Raw genomic sequence first — 9,735 nt, 5'->3', positions numbered from 1 at the left:
GAAAGTAGCGAGCTGACGGCCTAAAAGTAGCGAGCTGGTAGCCTAAAAGTAGCGAGCTGACGGCCTAAAAGTAGCGAGCTGACTGCCTAAAAGTAGCGAGCTGACGGCCTAAAAGTAGCGAGCTGACGGCCTAAAAGTAGCGAGCTGATCCCTTCCGAGTGCTATATAGTCGTAATGGCTTGGCGCTTTCACTTGATAGTTCCCCCCCTGAATAATATTACGAGCAGTATTTACGGGCTATTCATGCCCGTGCCACCTCTTGGGTGGCTTAATCTTCATCAATCGAGAGCAGTTCGTCCTAACCAGACGTTATATGATGATATCCTCAACAGTTGATAAATAAAAGTAATTGCGGAACTCCAGTTATCTAATACTTATCATAAATGGTATAAACCCTTATCATAAGCCAAGGGATTTGTAGATCAGTTTTTAAAAGGGAATTCGGAAGTAATAATGATACAGCTGATGCCATCTGTCGGCAGAAGAGAACACTATCAACTGGCTGGTCAACAGTGGCCATAAGGTACAGCTTACGCCATCTGTTGACATCAAATTACACTTATAACAAATTACCCCACAAAATACCACTAACGCCATCTAGTTTTTTTCCAACGCACTACAAATAGCCGAACAGCAACCCATAAGGCGGGTTGTTGTGCTCGGGTAGGAGGTTCCTAGCTCCGCCCACAGATGGTATGGGGGTAGATATTCTTTGTTGACATTCACACAACAGCCAATCACAGGAAGGGATCAGCTAAAGGCTCCAGCCACGTAATAAATCATCTTTATTCAGCACAACATCCTTGCTTATGACATTCTGCTTCAACTTTAATCTACTTTAAAAGTAAAATGTTAAGTATTTAAAAGTATTAATATAGTGATAATTAAATACTGCAGGACGTAACGAGTGTTACAGAAACATGGGCTGGCTACCTAACTTGTGACGTCATCAGAGGGTGTTGCCTCACACAAATAATATTGGCGATACAATATGCCTCCGTCCTCTTATTGGTCTACATTATTCAGTTAGATGGAAATTTCTGTCTTGTATAATACAGAAATTGTTATTCTTTTGTGCAACAACAACAAGGTTATTGAGCAAAAGGACGTATTTCTTATTTTGCATTTTATTCATATAAGCGTTGGCATTCCCGGCAACAGCCAATCACAGGAAGGTATTTGTTGGAACCTCTGCCTTCAACACCGTTGATTCCTAATGAACTCTAATAATAAATTCGTTTAATAAACGAGTATTTAGGGTCAAGCTACAGATGAACATTATAGGATAACTATGTTTTAGCTTGCAGCTTCGTTAGACTGAATCTCTGGTCTTAATTTTGAAAATAAAGAACTAGAAGCGTATTTTATTGCTAACTTTTCGAGAAATAAATCCCAGTCTCATATTTACGAACATTTATGCATTGATTTTTTTGGCTTAAGTTCTTATCATAATCTCTTTTACAATCTCAACACCATCTGGCTCGTATCTTGTAACTATCTTCGTTACTTAGCCTCAAAACCTTACATTTGTCTTACATATCCTCAACAGTAGATAAAAAAAAGTAATTGCAGAATTCTAGTTACCTAATACCAGCATGGTATAAAACCTTATTATAAGCTACCAGACGTATAGATCAGTGTTTAAAGTAATATTAATATATTATTATTAATGTAATAATATTATTAAAATAATAATAATACAGCTGATGCCATCTGTCGGCAGAAGAGAACACCTAACTGGCTGGTTAACAGTGGCCATAAGGTACAGCTTACGCCATCTGTTGACATCAAATTACACTTATAACAAATTACCCCACAAAATACCACTAACGCCATCTAGTTTTTTTCCAACGCACTATAAATAGCCAAACAGCAACCCATAAGGCGGGTTGTTGTGCTCGGGTAGGAAGTTCCTAGCTCCGCCCCAAGATGGTATGGGGTGCATAAGAAATGGCATATCATTGGTAGATATTCTTTGTTGACATTCACACAACAGCCAATCACAGGAAGGAATCGGCTAAAGGCTCCATCTACTTAATAAATCATCTTTATTTAGCACAACATCCTTGCTTATGACATTCTGCTTCAACTTTAGTCTACTTTAAAAGTGAAATGTTAAGTATTTAAAAGTATTAATATAGTGATAATTAAATACTGCAGGACGTAACGAGTGTTATATAAAAATGGGCTGGCTACCTAACTTGTGACGTCATTATTGGCGGTTGCCTTGACACAAATAATGATACTCTGCTCTGCCCTCTTATTCGAGTAAATTATTCAGTTAGATGGAGATTTCTGTCAGGTGCAAAACAGAAACTGTTGTTCTTTTTCGCAACAACCTTGTTGTTGTGCACAAGGACCTATTTCTTAGTTAAAATTTGATTCATAAAAGAGTGTTGGTATTCCCCGCAACAGCCAATCACAGGAAGGTATTTCTGGAAGCTCGGCCTCCTTATGGACTCAGCACATCGCTCTAGCTCATGGCTCTCTGTTTCATCTCTTGTATATACAAACTATGACTTTTTTCGATTACTGTTATAATTAATAATATGAGATATAAAAGTTTTTACACAAAATAGCTAAATTCTGCTATTAAATGGACTTTGTCTGGTATACATACAAACATACACCAATTTATTTCCATTCATCCATTATAAATTTCAAATGTAATGTATACTGTCTAGTTTTTTCCTCTTGCCATTACTTGGTGCAATATTTGAAAGTTGTCTATTTATTTATCGATCTATTATCTTGTATTTATATTTACAGTTTCTGTGCTTGGAAGAAAACTCTGCATTGAATTGAGACTAATTTATTATATAATATTATTTAGTATTAATTACTATTTGCAGTTATTATTAATTACAATTATTTATAGCTTAGTTACTTTCATGTAACTCGCAATCGTACATTCAATAGCCCAAATTAGCACATCTTGCTTTTAAATTAGCCCAAAAAGTAGCAAAATTAAAAATATGGGAGCGCGGGGCTCTCAAAAGTAGCCCAATTCGCTACTTGTAGCCCAAACTGGCAACACTGTTCCCAGCGGGCCCACAGGGGCCCAACCCCACACCTCATCATTGGGGTCCTTGTCACCCGCATTATCAACCTGACAACCAGAAATTCTAGTTTCTATCCTATATTATTAGGTGAAACTCATCAATTTGCTTGCTTAATTGAAAGGCTCCATATTCAGCTTTTGATCCAAGACTCTGGTAGAAGGATAAAATATATTTAAACAAAACAACTAATGAAGTAGACATATATGGTCTTGCCTCCGGCAACATTCCAGACCAACACTTGTATTGTGATCTGTTTGGGCCTATTCTAAGGTCCTATCTAAGTCCTATCTGTTTGGACTTATAGGCCTGGCCTTCAGCTAGGCCTATACTCCTATGGAGGGTTATAACGTTTTTCCGTTTAGTTAATTCTTATGCACCCCATGCCCATTCCGTGGGCGGCAGGGAAAATGATTAGAGGTGCAAATATATGATAGGCTCAGCTAGGTGATTAGCTAAGCAAGTTACAATCTTGTTAAGCTATATAGTTAAACAGTTAATGTATATGTCAACAAAGTTTTTATAGCACAACTGCTTCATGCATTGGATCATATGCAGCTACTGAGGCACATAATGGGTTTAGGAAATGAACCCTTAAGAATTCGTTTTGCTAAGCTAGTTAATAGAGAGCACTGTCAAGGGCTATATAGCTACATTATTGCTAATATAAATAAATCCTGAACTAATCCAGTACTATATTTATGCAAATATAAGGGTCCAGTCTTTAGAACTCGCTCCCTGATGAATTAAAAATTTGTCTAACCTATACCTTGCCCAAAAATAAAGCCAAAAAATACCTACGTTTAGCCTCATAGTTTCCTAACTTGTGCTCTAAACTCACACTGTATCTTGTACTACCCACTTCCACAATATTAGATCTTAAGACATATCCTCACCAGTGTAATCACCTCTGTCAACTTATATTGTAGTTATTTGTTGATATAAAACCTTGCTGCAAGTTCAAGTATGTTTATTGAGATAAGCAAGAAATACATCTCAAAGGGATAGAGTAGCTTAGGCTATTTCTACCCCCCCTTTCACCTTGCTGCAATGTGCCTTTTCATCTTCCCAGATATGTTAGATTACGTGCCCGAAACGCTATACGTGTTAGTGGCTATATATGAATGTAAAAATACCAATCTTATGTAATCTCACCATCTCATTGTACCTTCTTGCAAAAAGTAAGTTAAGTAGACTTAATTTTAATCAACTCCATCCAGCGACCGGCCCCAAAGATAGATTCATCAACTTTAACATGCTTCATTCAATATAGAAAATATCTTAAATATATATTAGGTTGAGTCTCGTAGTACCGCATGTTAGTTGACTCCCTTCTCGACTCACAATCAGGGATCCCGGGTTCGATTCTCGGGCGGGGACAGAAATGGTTGAGTACGTTTCCTTTCAGCAAATGTTCGAGTCTGTAGAGTTTATTATAAAGTGAGATTTATGTGTATATATCCGGACACACACAGCACCGTTCCTGTGCCAGTAAGTCAGTAGCCATAGCCCGTGCTACTTGGAACTTGTTCCGAGTAGCTGAATCTATAACAACAACAACTGTATATATGCTACTGTTACCTGTGGTAAGTGGTGAAAAACCTCCCTCAATCCTGAGCACTCCAGGTGCAAACTCCATGACCAAGAACTGGGTCATGATATCACACACTAGATTTCACCTAATGCCCCTGTTCACCTAGCAGCAAATGGGTACCCCTGGAGTTAGACAACTGTTATGAGGTTGCATCCTGGGAGGGCAGACCATGAGGTACCTCGATACAAGTCTAGAACATATACAGTATATACTCAGGCTTCTTGTCCCCGACAACACATTAATTCCGCTGTTGATTGGCCTAGCTTAAGCCTAATACCAAAGTCAGATAAAGACACAGTAAGCTCTTGGGGCTGGCCGAGGCGAGCTGCTTTAGTGTACAAAATATATTTTTCTCCTAATTCTGATACAGTGTAAATGACACCTATAATAATTACATACATTTTATTTATTCATACAATTTTATTCATATTATTTATTCCAGATACAAGGAGCGACATTAATAGCTTGTATTTTTAGTTTTTACACAGGTAAGAACAAGGAGCAGAAAAGTTCTGATTCCTGTTAGCAGGCTGCGAACTTTTCCCTTCCCATAGCTCATGGTAAGCCTTAGCCTACCATAGTTCTCCTTAAACACGACCTGCCTATACTACACACTATACATAGAAATAACACTAACGTGATGCAACAAATGAACAAATCCACAAGGGCCGTGACGAGGATTCGAACCTGCCCATACTGCTGAGTGAACAGGGGCGAACAGTTAGTGACCAGTCAATCCTCCACGTTCAGAGATGACTGGGCATCAATACTTAACTGCTCGCCCGTCTTAAAATAATGGAAGACATGTTCTGGAGGATGGACTGATGGTGTTAACGGGTTATATACCATTTCACTGAAGGATGTATGTGCATAATAGAAGTCAGATTGTATGTACTGTATATTGGGAAGTGATTTGAATGTATTATATAACTGGGGAAAAGTATTGAAAATACACTTACCGGTTTTTCAGCAAGAACTTTTGGTGGCCTTTCACTCTCTCACACACACATAAGTTCAACACCACTACATAGTTTAATATGACTTTGGGAAATCTATGGAGCAGGACGGTGGGATCGAACCTCCGGCGTCCTTCTCCAAAGATTTCTCATGGATACATTACGTTATTGTGATCGCATTGTATATTTAATGACTTCACTCAAAACACTATGGGATGCAGTCGAGCGTCATATGGTTGTCCGAGGAGAGTGGAAGACGTAGGTAATGGAGAACTGGTCGCACTTTGCAACATACGAGACGTTACTGTTACTGAGGGATTGATTGAAGAAGATTAAGTCACCCAAAAGATGGCACGGGCATGAATAGCCCGTAAGTGATGGCCCTTTTGAGCCATTACCAATATCAAGAGCTAATACTGGAGATCTGTGGAGGTGCGACTGCACCCTGCGTGACGGGAGATGTCTCCCGTGTTACTGGGGGGTAGTGGAGGGAAGATAAACATCAGACGGGTCAGCTAGTGTCCAGTCAAAGCTTAAAGTCATAGGATTAGCGGTCAACTTCATCCAGCCCCGCTACTGTGCCGGGTAAGTCCACTACGGGACTTACCCGAACTTACCACCACAGCCCGTGCTACTTGGAACTTTTGTTCCTAGTAGCTGAATCTAAAACAACAACAATGGTCAACTTGGCGGTGTCCAACAGAGTAGGTCTGGACAGGAGCAAGGGTCAGCAGTCTATTCAAGTGTGTCCAGCAAAGTAGGTCGGGATGGAATAGGCTTTCCGAAGCCTCGCTGCTTACTACACACATTATCATTCATTCATAATTCAAAAAGATGAAAATTACAAAATAATTTTGACAAACAAGTCAGACTCCAGCCCCAGGTCAGAGAAGAAGCACCAACAGCCACTCTGCTGCCACCTGAGGTAACCAGAACAACTATACAACGTAATTCCCAAACCACACATCTGAAAATGAAGAAACTACTACGTTTCGGTCCGTCCTCAAAGTCGACTCGATAATGGTGGGTTGGGAATCAGCTCTTGAGCCACGTTATTGTGACATCGTCTGCAACTATATAAGCTTCTCCTTCACAAGTATGTACCCAGGGAAGGAAGTTTTTGTTACATTTAACGAAGGGCCTTATGCTATTTATAATTATTTTTGTTTTAATTTAACAAAAAGCAGAGTGTATGCACAGGACTTCAGTAGTACAGAGAAACAATTATACAGAAACATTCTATTTAAGTAGTATTTTTACTTTTTTGTAACAAATTTTAAATTACAACCAGTGATAACCAATTAATTGACTAAGACGTTTACAAGTGAGTTTTATAAGTGCCTTTTGATATAGCAAAGCAACTGACAACAAATCTCCAGATATTAACAAAGTAAGACATTGATGAGCATTGAAATTAAATATATTTTAACCACAATATAAATAAGCATCTTTTGTGGTTAGTGTTGACACACCTGACATACACACAATATGTTTTTGACAACATATTTCTTCCACATTTCACTTTGCAATTATTACGATACCAAAAACGTACCACCCAAACTCCAAATAAAAAACATCGAAATTATCTTGTTATATATTTTGTGTGACTATTCTCGCTAGTTAAAAGCTCTTCTTCCCTCCCTACACACACACACTGCTAGCAACCATCATGGCTAGCAGGGTGAAGCCTCGTCTAGTACAAACTATACACTATTGCAAGCTGTTTTAATTCTCATGGAATAAAGCCAGATGTACGTGACTCCAAAGCCAGATATTCGTGTCTGAACTCTTCAGGCACGAAGCCTCATCAGAGGTATGAACATCATGGCTGGGGAAAATTTGATTAACACAGCACATGGTAAACACCAGAAAAGAACTAAAATCTCCAATCGTCTATGTTTGTGACAGTGTAAAGATTTAGAGAGCAATAACACAGCAAAGCTACATCAGGTACTGGCGATCTCACTGCACCACAAGGCCACACCTGGTGATGGTAACATCAGTAATAGGGTTGTGCCAGATGACTGCATGCACCACCTCCATGCCAGACACAACCATCCCAAATGCTGGGTTATCCACTTTGACACCAGGATCACTCCTCGTACAGATGCTGAAGAGCGAACCAGTTCTCTCATGTCCTCCACTACAGCTCATTACCAGCCCCTCTATTTTCTCTGTGCCATGATCACCGCCCCACTCCAGCCCCTCCACAATGCCTTTGGTAACGAATTTGTTTATGTTGGGGTTCATATACTGGCCCCCCACCAGCATCTCTCCCTTCTCATCTTGCTTTTCGACACGATACATACGAGAACCGACCAGGCTGGGCCCCTGGTAGCCTAAGCACAATGCCACGAACTGGTTAGCTAGTCGCATACCAGAACGTAAACTGATGTTGATGCGACCCAGGGAATGGTCAGAGATTCCCAACTCCAGGAACACCTCGGTGTTTTTCGGGTCCAGCAGCCGCCATATCACATCAAGCTGCAACATTAAAAATATATAAATATATTAATGCAAACAAGCCTGAATGGTCCCCAGGACTATATGCAACTGAAAATATATTAATGTAAACGAGCTGCTGAGACTTCCATGTGATATTTTGGTACAAAATTCACATGAAGTATTCACACATTACACAAACATAATTGCTATCCTTGTACAAATAACGAAACACACAAGACAAATTCTGAAAGTCAATAAAATTGTACATACAAAATACTAGTTAACCACAATTACAATTTATAATTATAAAACCGGCAATTTATGGCTTGCAAAGCAACAGTGAATAATGCATTTATCATGGAAAATGGCAATATATGACAGTCACAAATAATTATTTGCATGGTAGTGTGAATGCCCGATAATGGTAGAATGTGCATCACCTACATTTTCTTCAGGTGTTTGACCTACATACACACACACACACGAAGCTGTCCTCGGGTTCGCTAATCACACTCTAGACTCTAGTTCTTATTTAAATGTTTTATATACACTTGATTTTAATAGCAATTATATTGATTACACATGATACGCTAACAACGTCATACAGCAGCACAGGTTTAGAACAATGATGTGCAAGGTTTAAGACAAGTTTCAGTTCGTCATGGATCCTCATGACGCCTTGAGCCGATTCGATCCGTGATCTCTCAAGTCATGATAAGGGTTCGTGAAGGACCGAAACGTCGTCACTTTCCAATTTTTTCATATACGTGCGTTGGGTTATTTTTATTAACCCAGCCATTGTCACGTATTCCCTATAAGCTTGACAATTCATGTCTTTCTCATGCAGTTAGCTTTCCGAGTAGGGCGAAATTAAGAACAATAACGCGGATTTAACGAACGTCCAAAAGAGAGTGAGAATACGAGGATCGTAACTCATTTCCATTCATGATTTTTTAAATTGTTACGCTGCTGTTCTAATTTAATTTTATTCCTCCAACTTTTCTTCATTGCTTAAATATAAGGAATATAATGTTGAGAAAATGGTGAAAGTATTCCATACACATACCTTTGACAAATGAACCGAGACTTGTTGAATAGCTTAGGTTCGGCCCCCCCCCCACTCCCTCTAAGATATTTTCTCAATGATCTCGTCGAAAGTAAACTTACCCCAATCGTAACGAGGGATTCCGTCTGCTTGTTGGTTGAGGTTATCAAGAGGAGCCTTCCCTCCTCATTGACCAGACTTCCTTCAAGATCCTTGCCCATACTAACACAACAAGTTAGTGGCCACACAAGGTTATCATCTGCTGTCTCCTCCTCCTGTTCAAGTTCACTCACATCATCAGTTCGATGTGCTGGCTCAGCCGTTCCTTCTTGGCCTGAGGAAGCTGTAGTCCCTGTCTGGTCAGCAGCAGGAGCTGTATACATTTCTTGGCCTGATGAAGCTATCACTCCTTCCTGACTTGTTGAAGCTGAGGATTTGCAAGGGCTTCTTGGAGTTTTAGCTTCCGTTTCACTTACTGAAGTTGCAGCCTCTTGGCCAACGTTTGAAGCGTGAATGTCTTCATGACCACCAACTCTCTCTTCTGTATCTTCCTCACCAGATACGTTGAAAGTGTCTTGACCGAGTCTTGAAGTGCTGGGCCCCAACAATGAAGCTTTTTGTTCAGTATAAAAGTTC

The sequence above is a fragment of the Procambarus clarkii genome, chromosome 85 (assembly GCF_040958095.1).
Source record: "Procambarus clarkii isolate CNS0578487 chromosome 85, FALCON_Pclarkii_2.0, whole genome shotgun sequence".
NCBI classification, from domain to species: domain Eukaryota; kingdom Metazoa; phylum Arthropoda; class Malacostraca; order Decapoda; family Cambaridae; genus Procambarus; species Procambarus clarkii.
Note: the sequence above shows the minus strand (reverse complement) of the source record.